This window comes from Podarcis muralis, chromosome 4, assembly GCF_964188315.1.
Source record: "Podarcis muralis chromosome 4, rPodMur119.hap1.1, whole genome shotgun sequence".
In the NCBI taxonomy this organism is placed as follows: Eukaryota; Metazoa; Chordata; class Lepidosauria; order Squamata; family Lacertidae; genus Podarcis; species Podarcis muralis.
In genome coordinates this window covers 9137636-9150982 of record NC_135658.1, presented here as the reverse complement: position 1 = coordinate 9150982, position 13347 = coordinate 9137636, and the positions used below count along the sequence as shown (strand labels likewise).

Sequence of the window (13347 nt, the reverse complement as noted above, 5' to 3'; positions counted from 1 at the left end):
ACATCCGAGTGCCAGAGCGCTAGGCCTCAAACGCCAGCCAATGAGTGTTGCAGGTTGGGAAAGTGCCTCCGCACCTCAGGTCCTTACCTGGGTGTTTCCCACAAGGCATCTTGTGGCCCCTGTGAGAGAACAGGATGCTGGACGAGACAGGCCTTTGGACTGATCCGGCAGGCTTTTCTTATGTTGAAACACAGAGCTATGGCAACAGTGAACACTCTGCGTCAAAGCTGCCCAAATCTTTGCTTGGTCACGAGCTGAGCCTTCGCCACCAGCCAAAGATGACAGCATTTGCACTCCAGGATCACCATATAGGCAGTCGGCTGCATTTGCCACAATGGAATGTCCAGGCACTTTTTTGCAGTGAGGTTGTTTTGTATATTATTATTATTATTATTATTATTATTATTATTATTATTATTATTATTTTAAATGATATTTTATTAAGTTTAACAATAGAAAAGAAAACACAGCCACAAAAAACAATAAAAACACAGGGGAAATATAAAACATAATAATACAAACAATAACCTAACAAGGGAAAAGAAAAAGTCAATACACACACAAAAAGGTAAAACACAAATCACTCTTTTCTAGTTTTTTATCTTTGATTAACTTATTTTCCTGACTTCCTCACGCCTCCCTTTTTTGTATCCCTTTTTAACAGTTAATTCAGCAAATTCATGTCCTAGTACTTTTTCCTTACTTATTTTACCTTCCAAATTCATAATTTCAAATTTTTATCTATCTTGTTGCTAGAACCCCTTCATTTCATTTCAATGTCATCAGCATTCATACATTTTACAATACTTCTGTAAATATTTTAAATTTTCTCCAATCTTCTTCCATCGACTCTTCTCCCTGGTCTCGGATTCTGCCAGTCATCTCTGATATTATTATTATTATTATTATTATTATTACTACTACTACTACTATTATTATTCTTACAGTGGATGCTTGGGTTGCGAACGTGATCCATGCGGGATGCACATTCGCAACCCACAGCGTTCACAACACGCAGCATGCGCGACAGCCGAAACCCAGAAGTAATCCGTTCCGGTACTTCCAGGTTTCGGCGGTCCGTAACCCGAAAAAATGCGGGTAGCACTGTGGGTTAAACCACAGAGCCTAGGACTTGCCGATCAGAAGGTCGGCAGTTCAAATCCCTGCCCCGGCGTGAGCTCCCACTGCTTGGTCCCTGCTCCTGCCAACCTAGCAGTTCGAAAGCACGTCAAAGTGCAAGTAGATAAATAGGTACCGCTCCGGCGGGAAGGTAAACGGCGTTTCCGTGCGCTGCTCTGGTTCGCCTGAAGCGGCTTAGTCCTGCTGGCCACGTGACCCGGAAGCTGTACGCCGGCTCCCTTGGCCAATAAAGCGAGATGAGCGCCGCAATCCCAGAGTCAGTCATGACTGGACCTTTACCTTTTTAACCCGAAAAAACGCAACCTGAAGCTTCTGTAACCAGAGGTTTGACTGTATTATTATTTCTATACTGCTTTCTATTTCTATACTGCTTTCTAAGAAAGAAAGAAAACCTCAAAGTGGTTTACAACCCATTAAAACATCAAATAAAACAAATTAAAGCTTCAAGGGAAATATTTCAGATCCTTCCCTAAGTGACACTTTGCTTTCTTCTCTCACCCACCCAAAGATTACGAAGTGGTCACAATTGGACCCACACCAGTCGCAAAACACTCCTGACACCCGGCTGAATTCTAATACTGATCATAGGTTCCCCAACAGTGTTAGAAATTAGCCAGGCGCTAGGTGCATTAGTTGGGACGCGGGTGGCGCTGTGGGTAAAACCTCAGCGCCTAGGACCTGCTGATCACATGGTCGGCGGTTCGAATCCCCGCAGCAGGGTGCGCTCCCGTTGTTCGGTCCCAGCGCCTGCCAACCTAGCAGTTCGAAAGCACCCCCGGGTGCAAGTAGATAAATAGGGACCGCTTACTAGCGGGAAGGTAAACGGCGCTCCATGTGCTGCGCTGGCTCGCCAGATGCAGCTTTGTCACGCTGGCCACGTGACCCGGAAGTGTCTCCGGACAGCGCTGGCCCCCGGCCTCTTGAGTGAGATGGGCGCACAACCCCAGAGTCTGGCAAGACTGGCCCGTACGGGCAGGGGTACCTTTACCTTTACCTAGGCGCATTTTGCGACTGGCGTGGGTCCAATTGCGACCACGTCGAGACCTCTGGGTTGGCAGGTTGGCAACTGACAGCTCCACCTGGCTGGCCCCTCCAGCTTTCTTAAGCAGGTCAGAAGAAGAAATTATTGATTGCATTTATATCAAAACTTTTTCTCCTCAGTTAATCTCTACAACGACCCTGTGAGGTAGGTGCAGTGACTGATTCCAAGGTTCCCCAGTGAACTTCAGGGCAGTGTGGGGATTTGAACCCGGATCTCCCAGGTCCTAGTGCAACACTCTAACCACTACACCACACGGGCTTCCCAGAGTCCTTCTGCCATGGTGCAGCCCTATAAATTAAGTAGGTAAACATGGGGAAAGGAAAAGGTCACTCAGAGGAGGATCTGAAATATTTCCCTGGAAGCTTGAACTTGTTTTATTCAGGATTGCTTGATTTGATGTGTTTTTATGTGTCACAATTGTTTTCGGTATTCTTTAAAATGTAAAGCGGTATAGAAATGAAACTAATAATAATAATAATAATAATAATAATAATAATAATAATAATAATAATAATAATAATTACAATACTAAATTTCATTGTAGGAAACAACAAATCAGTCTAACTAGCATCATTTATATTCCCAATACTGAAATCAATTATAAAACTTATAAAGAAGGAAATTAAAATTATATTGTGGTTGTTTGTTTGACTTCTCCATTATTTGTTTGTTTGTTTGTTTGTTTGTTTGTTTGTTTGTCTGTTTCCCCATAAATGTATTAATTTTAAATCAATAAAGATATACTTTTAAAAGGAGGGGGATAAATTTCATTGTAAAAAAATATATATAGCGCCTAGACATTCTGTTGTGGCTTCCGTAACCTAGGATTAAGGCGCCATTTGACAATAAGCTTATATATACCCGAGTTTCTAGCACTGTATCCCAAACCCTCCCCTGCAGGGAAGCCCATTTGTAGGCAGCTCAAAGCCATTTCCCAAGTCCTCCGCCACCTTTTAAATGCCTGTATCAGGTAGTCCAGTTTCACACCCATCTGATGGATGAACAGGGGTCAAAAGGCTGAAAGAGAGCAGTTACCGAAGGCCACCCAGCGGGCAGAAATCTCTGCTTAGCCGAAGTGAGGATTTAAAAGCTCACAGTTCAATGTTCTTCCTCGCTGCGCGACGCCACCTTGCAGTTATTTAAGGACAGGCTTAGAGCAGATGAGAAAAGGGATCCTGGAAATAAGGCAAGGCACTGCCACGAATTTTTTTCTGCAGCTCCACTCACACGCAGGCCCTTCCTAATTTTCCACCTCTGCTCATTAATCTGATTTCTTTTATTTCCTTTGGACAGCTCGGGAACGCTTCATTCCCGACCCTTCGTATCCACCATGTCAATAGGATTTTTTCCATCCATTACAGGGCGAGTTGAGCACATCCCTTCGCCTCGCTCACTCCACGGCTCCCAGGCGAGTTCGGAAACCCCCAGTGGAAATACGCAAGGGGTCGAGGGCATGCGAGCGACAGGCGCCCGCAACTGGAGCCTGGCTGCCCAATTTCTCTGCAAAGGGGTCCTGTTACTGAAGAGGCAAGCTGATTCTTTAAAGCAAGCAAAAGATGACCTCTTTGCCAGTATGAGAGGTCAAAACATAGATAAAATTGACAGTTCAAAAGAAGAAACTGGTGTACACAACACAACGGCATGCTCAAACGATGAGGTTTTTGGCAGGCATCGAAACCAGGGCAATAAAAGCACAGGCGTAATATCAAGTGGCAGGGAGTTCCAGAGGGACCAGGGCTGCCACATTAAAAGAGAGATTCCTTGCAACATTATTTGGCCTGGAGCCTGGAGTAGCTGCCTTCCTCTGCTCCGGAGGGGGCTTTGGCATAAATCGCATCCCTTCACCACCCGCAGAACCAGGTCCCACTGTTGCCACCATCTCCCTCCCTCCTGCCCCGAGAGAAAAGTGCTCAGATCTGAAGGTGCTGCAGCTGTAACACCTCCATGGTGCCATCAGCTTGTCCAAGCCATCGGGCTTATTTAGACATTAAGGAAGGCTCTTAATTGCTCGCGTTGACCCAGCCCACTCCTCCTGGCTAAGCTGATGAGGTACCATTAATCTTGCTCAGGTGGTCCAAGATATCCGTACAGATAACACCCCCAACATCTGTCTCCTGAGAAATCTCTATGTGGGACAAGAAGCTACAGTTAGAACTGGATATGGAACAACTGATTGGTTCTAAATTGGGAAAGGAGTACGGCAATACTGTATATCCCACGAGGGATTTGCACAAGTCACTGTGGAAACCCTATAGGCATATGTGGCCTTTTGGGTAGAGGGTGAGACCATCGCTGCCACCTCTCCTGTCCAGATTCGGCCAGGGAGTGCCGGGGGAGAAGAGAGACAAATAGTTCCGTCCTAAATTAAGTGAAGCAGAGATTTATGGCATGAGCGGAACGAAGTCAGCCGAGCGAGCCAAGAGATGCTCGTCCAAGACGTCGGGGAAACATTAACTTCAAAAATACACATTCCGCTACAACCCTGGACACGCTGAGCATCAATTTTAATGGCAAGCCGGTTCTAAAACACTTTGGCAGAAGGGAGCAGGAAGATGAGGGAGGTGTATGAACTACCGTATTTTTCGCTCTATAGGGCGCACCGGACCATAGGGCACACCTAGTTTTCTGGGGGGGAAATAAAGAAAAAAAATTATCCCCCCCCCCAGCCCTAAAGAGCAAAGAAGCCAAGACAGCCAGCGGTATCCATCCAGCTGGGAGAGGCTGTGCGCGGCTTCGTTTTTAGCCACGGGGCTGGGACAGGGGAAGCCTGAGCTTCCCCAGCCCCCAGAACAGGTCCGGGAGTGGCGGCAAGCACTGCGGATAGCTGCCCGAAGCCCGGGGTGCGCAGCGCTGCGCTCCCCGGGCTTCGGGCTGCAGGCTGCTATCCGCAAGCCTTTGGAGCCCAGCGGGAACTCCCGCCGTGCTCTGAAGGCTTGCGGATAGCTCCCTGAAGCCTGGAGAGCGAGAGGGGTCGGTGTGCACCAATCCCTCTCGCTCTCCAGGCTTCCGCCAAAGCTTGCATTCGCTCCATAGGACGCACACACATTTCCCCTTCATTTTTGGAGGGGGGAAAGTGCGTCCTATAGAGCGAAAAATACGGTGATCACAGAACGGACTTCCCTGTATAATACAGGGGTGGGAAACCTTTCACAGCCCAGGGGCCTCATTCTTTCTTAGGCAAGCTTTCAGGGGCCACATGCAGGTGGGCAGGGCTAGAAGCAAAAGTGGGAGGAGCAGCAAATTTTCTCAGGCATCCATCTCTATTCTCCATCCAGGCAAACAAGAAGCATCACCCTCAGAGCGCAAGGACAAGAGAAAACACTCAAGAAATTCTGTGGAGAGAAGAGGCAGGGCTGAGGAGGGAGTGTGGCCTTCAGAGAGGTTTGAGGGCCACCAGGCCTGAGCTTCCCTAACCCTGACACATGGTCCTTTACCAAAATAATGAGTGGATCTCACACTCGTCAGATCTGCTTCGCAATTTTTGCTAGAACCCCAACGTTTCCATTTTCCCCTTTGTTGATTATTATTTCGTGATTGCGTTTCAGTTTATGTAACCCACCTGGGCAGGTGATTGTGGGATGAAGAACAAAAGAGAGGCCAGGAATAGAAAAATAAATCAACAAACACCTGCCAAGCACAGCCAGGTGCAAAAGGTGTTAGGGGGCTTCCAGACTGTTGTTATTTTCAAGGCAGGGGGAGGCGGGCAAGGAACCAATCACAGAGTGGGACAGTCGGGTTGAGCAGTTATAGTCAACTGGGAGGCCTCCCACACAAACCCGCTTCCCTCCACAAAAAAATCGTACTTTCTTTCTGTTTTTTTGCAATTACGGAAGTGAAGGGGAAATGCAGCAAAAAAGGTGGAACAACACTTGTTTGACGCAACTTGGTCTAACCTCCCTGCGAACGTATCAGGATAAACACGCAATGCACAGATCACCTGGAAGCAGTCATACAGTTAGAAGGAAAGAACAGGGTGTGGCCAAAGCACCTCCTGAACCCTAGGAATTTGCTTTCAGAGTGGAGATGAGCTCACAGGCCTTTCACACACATGCAAAATCCACTCCTAGTCACATCACTTCATTTCAGCCGCCAAATTGGGTGGGAGAACGTAGTTCTGTTCCTGCTGTAAACCAACAGAGTCCAGTCTCCATTCATCCCTGCTTCACGGTAGCATAAACATGGGCCACAGCCGCTCCGTAATATTTAAAGCCCTCTTACCACTTTAACAGCCACGGCTTCCCCCAAAGCATTCTGGGAAGTGTAGTTTGTCAAGAGTGGTACGCATTGGTGGAAGACCCCTATTCCCCAAAGAGCTACAATTCCCAGAGTTCCCTGGGAGCAGGGACTGACGGTTAAACCCCTCTGCAAATTATATAGCTCTGTGAGGGAAATAGGGGGTCTCTTTACACCTCTCCGCAGCCTCAGCAAACTACATTTCCCAGGATTCTTTGGGGGAATGCCATGACTGCTTAAAGCAGTAGGGTAGTGCTTTAAAGGTACAGAACAGATGTGGTCAGAGACAAGAAGTCCCAGCCCCACAGCACTTACATTGTAGATTTGGGCAATGAGGAGCCAGAGATCTTTGAGCCACGGTTCCTTCATTTAAATGGTGCGGCTGCTATGCCTTTACCCAGCAGAAATTCAGCTAGGAAAGGTTTTCCCCATCAGGGTATTGGGATGCTGTCGGGGGTAAGGAAGATGTTGAGCTGCACCTGATGAATATCTACCTCCTGTGCAACTAACACAGCACAAGAGACTTAGAGGAATGAAAAGAAGTCGATTGCTTTACTCAAGGGAGGTGGCACCATCTTCAGTACAGCCCCGCTCAGAGAGGATAATTCACACATAAACACAACCCACCACAACCCAAAGACAAGGAATAACAAGATACAGGAATCTAATTTGGGTGATCTCTCTCCTGTTTTCTTTAACAAAAAACGCACCTGAGAATGCATTCCTTTGCATGCCCTACTTACTACGGAGTAAGCCCCACCGAAGGCAGCTGTACCTCCCTACCTCCCAGCAAACTTGCATAGATGGAACGGAGTTGACATGGGATCCGCAGCCACTCCCAGGGTTGCCAACTTTTAACCTTGCCTCCGTGGCTACGCCGGCACAATTCCGCCTCCAGCGCATAGCAGGCTACCCCGGCCGAGCTCCTCTCAAAGCCACAGGAGCAGAACCACCCCGGCAAGTTGGCAACCCGAAGAACCTCACACTTGCGCGTATCCAAGGCGCGCGTTAAGGAGCGCTCCTTATGCGCTCCAGGGCAAGCCACTAACACCGGGGTTGAAAAGATATTGCGAGGCTCGATTCCACAGACCCCATAAAGGGTCCACCTCCCCGAGCGCGCAAAGAGCCTGAGTGCGAGGAGTCCCCGGCGCGCCGGTTTTGGGGGAAGGGGCGCGCAAACCGCGCCTGGCCGTCCCAGAGAGGCGCCGCGCTTACCTTGGCTCGCCTCGGTCGAGAAACGCTCCGGCTCCGCCGGGCACTTGTGGGGCTGCCTCGGCGCCTTCCTGCTCCCTCGGCGCGCTTGTGTAACCTCGGCGGCGGCGGCGGCGGCGCCTCGGTGCCTTTGGAGAGGCGAGGCGAGGCGCGCCGGGCGCAAGCGACCCTTGGCCGGACTCTGCCGTGTTCCTCCCTCGCGCAGCGGCGGCCCTGCGGGACCCAGAGCCGGGGAAGGACGGGGAGCGGCCGGGCCCGTCTCTTGCTTCTCTCTCTTTCCCCCCCGAGGCTCTGCGCTCCGGGCAGGCGGCGGCGGCGGCGGCGGAGTTGCCGCAGCGCCAAGGAGCGGAACAAAAGCGAGCTCTCCAAGGCGCCCGAGCCGTGCGCCCTCCTGCTCCTCCTCCCTCTTTCTCCCTTCTCCCGCTTCTCCTAATCCCGGCCGGCTTGGCGGCGCTTCGGCTACCCCGCTCGAGTAGCCCCGGGCTGGGTCATCGCGGCTCCGAGCCACCGGGCTTCCAGGACGGCCGAGGGAACCGCGTCTGCTCCAACCCGGGCGCCCGAAGACGAGCGAGGCGAAGGAGGAAGCAGAGGCGGAGCTCTCCGCGCCCGGACCCGCCCAGCCACGCAGCCAGCCAGGAAAGCGGGGACTATAACGCAGTTCAGCCCCGGGACCTTTCTTTCTCCGCGGCGGGAAGGTGATTTTTGCCCGTTTTCAGCCAGGAAAGGGTCACGGCGGGCAGAGAGTCCGGGGAGACCCAGCCTTCCGCCCCGGCACCTTTTGGTTTGGGAACCGTTCGCTTTCCGGTCTCAGCCAGGTAGGGAAGCGTTTGGTTTCCAGCAGCATTCAGCCCCGGGACCTTATATTATTAAACCGGGGAGAGGGGGCGCAACTTGAATAAAATATTGGGGGGAGGCAGGTAAGCCTAAGCCCCGCCCCACATAATCGATCACAAGACACGGCGCACGCACACTATTTGAATGGCAATGCCTATTAACTGGGGGGGGGGGGAGCTGCCCCCTCCAAATATTTTATTGGGGCAGCCGAAGGGACCTCGACCCCTAGGAGTTGGCTTCTATGTATTAAACGTGTTATGTACTGAAGTTCTCACCCTGGGCCAGGAGGGAAATACTGTAGATAGTTTTCACTCAGGTCCACATATGCAAATAAGGGATTGAAAGTGACATTCAGTGATTGGATAGTTACAGAAAGTTGTTACTGTTGCTTTGTAAAAAGGTAAAGGGACCCCTGACCATTAGGTCCAGTCGTGGCCGACTCTGGGGTTGCGGCGCTCATCTCGCTTTATTGGCCGAGGGAGCCGGCGTACAGCTTCCGGGTCATGTGGTCAGCATGACTAAGCCGCTTCTGGAGAACCAGAGCACAGAAACGCCGTTTACCTTCCCGCCGGAGCGGTACCTATTTATCTACTTGCACTTTGACGTGCTTTTGAACTGCTAGGTTGACGGGAGCAGGGACCGAGCAACGGGAGCTCACCCTGTGCAGGGATTTGAACCGCCGACCTGCTGATCGGCAAGCCCTAGGCTCAGTGGTTTAACCCACAGCGCCACCCACATCCCACCGTTGCTTTGTAGTGGAGCTCTATATAAGCAGGCTGGCTGAACCCTTCAGTTCAGTTCTGTTCTGGCCTGTGAATAAACAAGAGCTGTTTGAAGAATTGCTTCGTCGTCTGATATGTTCACCCACAACTTAACAAAACCTGCATGCATCCAGAGAGGAAAGGGTTACTACCGTACGCAAGCTTTTGCTGCTTCCCAGGCCTCAGCCCCAGCACCTATTTTTCAGACATCTCCCAGCATTCATCCCTGTAGTATGGAAAGATGATGAGTTCAGCTGGGGAACACAGGAAGCTTTGTGTAGCCGTTTAGATCAGTATTGCCAGCACTGGCCGGCAGCAGCAGCAGCTCCAGGATTCCCAGCCCTACCGGGAGATTGAACCTGACACCTTCTGCATGCAAAGCAGATGCTCTAACCACCGAATTACAGCCCTTTCCTGAAGACACAGGAAGCTGCCTAATAATAAGATTAATAATAATAATAATTTATTATTTATACCCTGCCCATCTGGCTGGGTTTCCCCAGCTACTGTGGGCGGCTTCCAATAAAACACTAAAATACAATAACCTATTAAACATTAAAAGCTTCCCTAAACAGGGCTGCCTTCAGATGTCTTCTAAAAGTTTGGTAGTTATTTTTCTCTTTGACATCTGGGGAGAGGGCGTTCCACAGGGCGGGTGCCACTACCGAGAAGGCCCTCTGCCTGGTTCCCTGTAACCTCATTTCTCGCAGGGAGGCAACTGCCAGAAGGCCCTTGGTGCTGGACCTCAATGTCCAGGCTGAACGATGGGGGTAGAGATGCTCCTTCAGGTCTACTGGGCCTTTGAGGCCGTTTAGGGCTTTCAAGGTCAGCACCAACACTTTGAATTGTGCCCGGAAACGTACTGGGAGCCAATGTAGGTCTTTCAAGATGGGTGTTATATGGTCTTGGCGGCCGCTCCCAGTCACCAGTCTAGCTGCTGCATTCTGGATTAGTTGTAGTTTCTGGGTCACCTTCAAAGGTAGCCCCACATAGAGCGCATTGCAGTAGTCCAAGCGAGAGATAACTAGATCATGCACAACTCTGGTGATACAGTCTGCGGGCAGGGAAGGCCTCATCCTGCGTACCAGATGGAGCTGGTAGACAGCTGCCCTGGACACAGAACTGACCTGCGCCTCCATGGACAGCTGTGAGTCCAAAATGACTCCCAGGCTGCGCACCTGGTCCTTTGGGGGCACAGTCACCCCATTCAGGACCAGGGAATTCTCCACACCTGCCCGCCTCCTGTCCCCCAAACACAGTACTTCTGTCTTGTCAGGATTCAACCTCCATCCGTTAGCCGCCATCCGTCCTCCAACTGCCTCCAGGCACTCACACAGGACCTTCACCGCCTTCACTGGTTCTGATTTGAAAGAGAGGTAGAGCTGGGTATCATCTACATACTGATGAACACCCAGTCCAAACCCCCTGATGATCTCTCCCAGCAGCTTCATACAGATGTTGAAAAGCATGGGGGAGACGACGGAACCCTGAGGGACCCCACAAGTGAGAGCCCAGGGGTCTGAACACTCATCCCCCACCACCACTTTCTGAACAGAGTCAGACTACCATGGACCTCAGTATTCATGACCAAAAGATGCTCCAACAAGAATTTATTGATATGTATAGACTGATTTCACAAAGTTAAGTTAAGCTAAGCAGATATATAAGACTGAATGTTTAATTATTAAGATACAAAATTACAATCTCAATAATAAAGTTACAAAATAATAACAAGGAAGTCACGCACGGGTGGAGGGAAGACACAGGGCAAGAAATAAGAAATGGATAAATGTTGGTACATAACGAAATGTGAAAAAGTGGGTTTACAAATATAATGTATATGTATCCATATGTAAAGATTGCATATATGTATTGCAACATTAATAATAAATAAATTTATGGGCATTGCCATTCAAATGGAGGATGCGCACTGCACCATGTGATCAGTTATGAAGCGCAGGGCTTACTTGCTCCCTCTCCCCATATTTTAGTCAAGTCGGGGAAGTCCAGGGCAGCACTTTGGATCTCATTGAAGTCCAGAGACTACAGACCCTCCAACATTTCTCCGATAAAAATAAGGATGTCCTATTCCATAATTAGAGGGACACGGGTGGCACTGTGGGTTAAACCACAGAGCCTAGGACTTGCCGATCAGAAGGTCGGCGGTTCGAATCCCTGTGACGGGGTGAGCTCCTGTTTCTCGGTCCCTGCTCCTGCCAACCTAGCAGTTCGAAAGCACCTCAAAGTGCAAGTAGATAAATAGGTACCACTCCGGTGGGAAGGTAAACGGTGTTTCCGTGCGCTGCTCTGGTTTGCCAGAAGCAGCTTAGTCATGCTGGCCACATGACCCAGAAGCTGTACGCCGGCTCCCTCGAACAGTAAAGAGAGATGAGCGCCGCAACCCCAGAGTCGGCCACGACTGGACCTAATGGTCAGGGGTCCCTTTACCTTTACCTATTCCATAATTATAATTTTACTGAGGTGGACCTCAGTGTCCGGGCAGAACAACAACAATAACACAGGCTTAAGGCAGCTCAATATACAGACGGATAACCTTAATTCTGTCTTCCTCCTTCATATTTTCTTTGCTTGGTTTTCTTTACAGGTTTCGAGGCGAAGAGATAACTCAAAAGGTTTGGAATCTGCAGCTTATCAGGAACAGGGAGCGGATCCTGTCCTTTACAGCAATATTAGGCTGAAGAGCAGCGACTGGCACAAGGTCACCCAAGGTCAGCCTAGGTCCTAGGCTGACACTCTAACCACTACACCACACCACCGACCTAGGATAAGCCTAATTGCTTTAGGAATCCAGGGATTTACCAAGTCAGATCATCACTGGTCCACCTTGCCCTATATAACCTGCACTGATTGGCAGAGGCTCTCCAGGGTTTTCAGATACTCACATTCCGTACCTGGAGATGCCAGGAGCTGAACCTGAAATCCGTGGCATGTGAGACAGATGCTCTGCCGTTGGACTGCAACCCTTCCCCCTACAGGCCTTTTCTTTCCAGCGAGGCGGAATAAGCTCTGTCAGATGTCGCATCAAGTCTGCCAGCTGGGCTGGGTTGCCAAAACAGACTCTTGAAGAAGGAAATGATATTTCTGAAGCACCTGGTAGCAGCCAAGGAAATCCAACGTATGGTGCTGACCTTGAAAGCCCTAAACGGCCTCGGCCCAGTAGACCTGAAGGATCGTCTCCACCCACACTGAGGTCCAGCTCTGAGGACCTTCTGGCACTTCCCTCCCTGCAAGAAGTGAAGTTACAGGGAACCAGACAGAGGGCCTTCTCGGTGGTGGCACCCGCCCTGTGGAACGCCCTCCCATGAGACGTCAAGGAAATACAGTGGTACCTCGGGTTACAGACGCTTCAGGTTACAGACGCTTCAGGTTACAGACTCCGCTAACCCAGAAATAGTACCTCGGGTTAAGAACTTTGCTTCGGGATGAGAACAGAAATCGTGCTCTGGCGGCCCAGTGGCAGCTGGAGCCCCATTAGCTATAGTGGTGCTTCAGGTTAAGAACAGTTTCAGGTTAAGAACGGACCTCCGGAACAAGTTAAGTTCTTAAGCCGAGGTACCACTATAAACGGGACGCGGGTGGCGCTGTGGGTAAAAGCCTCAGCGCCTAGGGCTTGCCGATCGAAAGGTCGGCAGTTCGAATCCCCGCGGCGGGGTGCGCTCCCGTTGCTCGGTCCCAGCGCCTGCCAACCTAGCAGTTCGAAAGCACCCCCGGGTGCAAGTAGATAAATAGGGACCGCTTACTAGCGGGAAGGTAAACGGCGTTTCCGTGTGCGGCTCTGGCTCGCCAGAGCAGCTTTGTCACGCTGGCCACGTGACCCGGAAGTGTCTCTGGACAGCGCTGGCTCTCGGCCTATAGAGTGAGATGAGCGCACAACCCTAGAGTCTGTCAAGACTGGCCCGTACGGGCAGGGGTACCTTTACCTTTACTTTACCACTATAAACATCTATCTGACTTTTAGAAGACATCTGAAGGCAACCCTGTTTCGGGAAGTTTTTAATGTTTGATGTTTTATTATGCTTTTAATTCTGTTGGGAGCCAGCCAGAGTGGCTGGGGAAACCCAGCCAGATGGGCATGGTTTAAATAAATTATTATTATTATTATTA

General features: G+C 50.2%; 1 protein-coding gene and 1 long non-coding RNA gene across 3 annotated transcripts in view; one reads left to right on the top strand and one right to left on the bottom strand.

The window, feature by feature from the left end:
• The window catches only part of GDPD5 (glycerophosphodiester phosphodiesterase domain containing 5), a 174794-nt gene extending 166620 nt beyond the window's left edge, over positions 1-8174 (bottom strand). The window contains exon 1 of one of the 2 annotated variants that reach the window (XM_077926903.1): positions 7631-8174. The gene's annotated coding sequence lies outside the window, so the exon portion shown is untranslated. The remainder of the gene's footprint in view (positions 1-7630) is intronic. The other variant, XM_077926904.1, reaches the window with a different exon arrangement.
• A 133-nt stretch (positions 8175-8307) lies between these two features.
• LOC144327456 (uncharacterized) lies at positions 8308-13347 on the top strand. Its single transcript, XR_013392501.1, has 2 exons — positions 8308-8442; positions 11828-13347. It is a non-coding gene; the product is annotated as an uncharacterized LOC144327456 (long non-coding RNA).